Source organism: Galeopterus variegatus, unplaced genomic scaffold (assembly GCF_000696425.1).
Source record: "Galeopterus variegatus unplaced genomic scaffold, G_variegatus-3.0.2 Scaffold9984, whole genome shotgun sequence".
Classification (NCBI taxonomy): Eukaryota; Metazoa; Chordata; class Mammalia; order Dermoptera; family Cynocephalidae; genus Galeopterus; species Galeopterus variegatus.
In genome coordinates, this window is record NW_007736095.1 from 13694 (window position 1) to 17483 (window position 3790).

Genomic DNA, 3790 nt, shown 5'->3' on the forward strand with positions numbered 1-3790 from the left:
TCTTTGACACATTGTTTCTCCTACCTCTCAAAGATACAGCATGCACTAAATAGAAGAATAGTTTGTAGCAGATTAGACTAAATCCATGGAAGGAGTAGTAAAAATCCAGTTCATTCCCAACTGCGTAGTTTTTTAAAAAGTTGTGCTATACCTGCCACTTTCGGGGCTATTTCTGATCACTGCAATTTCCTGAAAGTTGCTTCGAACATCCCAGAGAAAGCTGCTCTGCCAGGAAATTCCTGATGCGGGTTGGTCTGACAGCCTCTTGTTGCAGCGTTTGTGTGTGAATTGGACTCCTGTTTTCCTTTTTCTGAGGCATGCTCTTTTGCTCAGAGCCGTGTGGCTTTGAAGGGCTCTAAGTTTACCCAGCACTGGAGCCAGCACTGTTTGAAGCTGGCGTGTCTGTGCTAACAGGCACGCCTTTGTTTTCAGGCTTGACTGGGTTTTTCAAGTGTTGTGAGTCAGCTTCAGTCCAGAAGCTGTTATTTCCATTCCAGCAACAGCACACACAGCCAAGCCTATGTATAACATCCTGTCGATGAAGGCCACGCTCAGGAGAAAAACATGAAATTGTAAGGTGGATCCAGGGTAAGAGCCCACTTGAAGAAAGGCAAAATGGGACGGTGACACATAACTCAATCCTTATCTTTCAGGGGAGGCAAGTGGGGGTGACAGCGGATCATGGACAGCCCCAGAACGTTGGCCCTGCTCGGTTTACAGGTGCAGGTCATCACCGTCCTCATAAGTCGGTTGCTTTCCTGGTGGGTGACTTGTGCCCTGGTGGGCCTCGGAGCACCACGGTGTCTCCACTCACTTGGGTCTCTGAGTGTACGTGGACTTTTTGAGGATCTTTGAAATGCTGTAAAGGGAAAATTGGATTTATGTTGGCACAGTGCAGGATTTGTGTTTACTCCAAGCTCGAGGGGCATTTTTACACCGCTGCCGCATTTCCGCCTCTCCAATATCAAAAATACTACCTATGTCTTTAAGAACCTATGTTTTCTTCAAAATGAGAAAAATAGCAGCGTCATCTCTTTTAGACAGTGCAGAAAGTTTTAGTATCTATTAAGCCCACCCCACCCACTTCTTTTCACAACAGTATCTTCAAACTCGGAATTAACAAAGTCCTTCTCACAATCTTGCAAAGCCAAGGAATGCAAACTTGTGCCCAAAATTAGGCTCAGCAGAGACAGAGACAATCGTTATAAAGGCAGCGCTAGCTCTTATCCCAGGAATAGTTGGTCCGTAACACACCAGAAGGGCCTCAGTGATTGCTCCCCTCAGTGAGAATAAAGAAGAAAACATCCCGACAGTTTGGAGCAGATGCTGTCCCCGTTTGCTGAGTCGTGGGAGGGGGCACCGTGGGTCCCACCCCGCACACTCCTGGCTGCAGGAAGGGGGCGCTCTCGGACGTGACGGTCAGACGTTCACCTTCAACTTCCAAAGGCTCTGGCTGAGGGCTCAGGGTTAGAAGGTTAAACATCTGCCCAAAGCCTTTCTTTTTCATGGTAAAACCTGTATGGGGGGAAGAGCAGGGATGCAGGTGGGCAGAGTATGGTATTTTGTGAAATCTTTCACAATTTTCGTTCTTAGTGTCATGGGATTTTGCTGTTCTGCTTTCTGTTTTTAATGTGGATGGAAGAGAAGCTTCTTGCCTCCCTCACCCAGACTCGCTCCTCTTCCTTTCTGTTTTCATTTCATGTGTTTGTTTCCCCTGAGCTTGGCTTTCTTTGTGATTCTTCGTGATCCCTTGTGTTTCTTGTGATTTGCATTTTCCAGGGCTGGTGCTGCTGGGACCAAGGCCTTGCTGGGGACGACCTCAGGTGGGGACGGCCGTCTGCTCAGCACCTGGATGGCAGCCTCCATGCACAAGGTGTCCTCCAAGACTGTCCTTGAGCGAGAGTCGAGGGTGTGACACCCTGGACCTCCCTCCTTAGTTGTCACAGAGCCAGCAACAACCCAGGCAGGTTCCTGGACCCTGAGGCCTGCTCCAGGATTCACGAGGAGATTCCCAGAGTAAAGAGAGATGACTAGGGATCAGCTAAGGAAAACAGTGGCCCGTAAGGAGAAAGGCTGGTTGGGGAGGAAAGGAAATCCACGCAAAAATCTGAGTTCTGACGTTAGAACATGAAGAGGTGAATGTGCCCCTCCCCACGCCCTGCCCATTTTTCTTCCCAGGGACCCCCATCGCCCCTCCTCACACTCTCGTGCTCAACACCCACTGCCCTCCCAGCCACTGGATGCTCCCCTGGGCTACTCCGACTGTGCCCAGCTGCTCCCTGCTTCATCAGCGTGCAGATTCCTGCAGGAGCTTCCAAGCACGTGAAAGTGCCCAGGTCGCCGTGCTCAGCACTCGACAGTACTCGCATTGTGCTCAAGATGAAGCCCCCATCCATCCCTGCAGGTGGCAGAGGCACTCTGTGGTCTGGGCCGCTCCAGCTTGCCAGGTGCCCCCTCTTCTCTTCTGACCTTGTGCCGCCGCCATCAACTCCCCGTGCTCTCTCCCCTCCAGGTTTTCACACACGCTTCTTTCTCAGAACAACCCTCCACTCCCCGCCACCCTCTTACCCAGTTCAATCTGCTCATTCTCAGGTCTTAGCTTAAGTCGTATTTCCTGCTAACACTTCCCTGGCTCCCAAGCTGTCTCCACGGATGTCCATGCTGCCCACTTTATGGGAAGAGCTCTTTTATTATGTGTCTTCTCCACCAAACAGTAGGCTCTATAGATCACGGACAATATCCACCTCCAATGCCAGCTCACTGCCTGGCACAAATCCCACAAACACTTGTGGATAAGCCTTGTTCATATTAGGTGAAGTTCTGAGACAGTGATACTGTATTTGTAATGTGAATTGCACTTGAACACGGCCTGATGTGAAATAGGGAGCCTTATTCGATCCCACCACCTTGCGCACCGCAGACGATCTTTGAGAGAGAATCGCTGTCTGTTCTTTACCGCCAGGTAGCCCCAGACGCGGCGCTCAACGCTGGAACTGCATCACTGTTCTTTACTTTGTCAGACAAGGCTCTTCTTTTTCTGTTGCAAGGGGTTTTCCTTCTGTGTCAATCCTTGTGAATGTGAACAAAGAAAATCAGGACCTTGGGTCTTGCTTTCTGCAAGATAAGTGAGGGAGCTGGGTCATCTCGCCCCCACGCTAACTGCTTCCCCCAGAGCCAGGTGCAGGCGTGGAACGCTGGACTGGAAACGACCTGCAGCCCACTCTCTGCTCCTCGTGGTCACCTGTGGCCTTTCCTCCTCCACGAAACCTGTAAGGACCGAGTGACTCAGGGCTCGTTCCCGAGAGCCTTTTTCCTCCCTACGCCGTCTCCCGAGGTGACCTCACCAAGTCCTTTCTAAATGCCAGCGAGTCCCCAGACTTTAGTTCTAGCCTTTGTCACTCTGAGGGACTAGAAGAATTCCAGCTGCCTGCTCAGCACTGCCAGTGGGTGCCTGACGGCTGGTACACACCAAACGACGCTCAAAGGATATGTGACTTTCCCCCCAAATCTGCTTCCTCCCAGTGCTCAGCACCTCAGTAAACGGCACCACGGTCCACCCACCTCAAGCCCAGGATCGGGGACACGTCCTCCACTCCTGCTCTTCATTTAATCGCCCAGAAAGTCTGGTTTATACAACTCCATTATGGCCACTGTGTGCATCTTGCTCCATCACACGCCCTGTGTCATTCCATGCCCTCACACCACCCCGTGTCATTCCACGGCCTCGCCCGCCCCGTGTCGTTCCACAGCCTCGCCTGCCCCGTGTCGTTCCACGGCCTTGCCCGCCCCG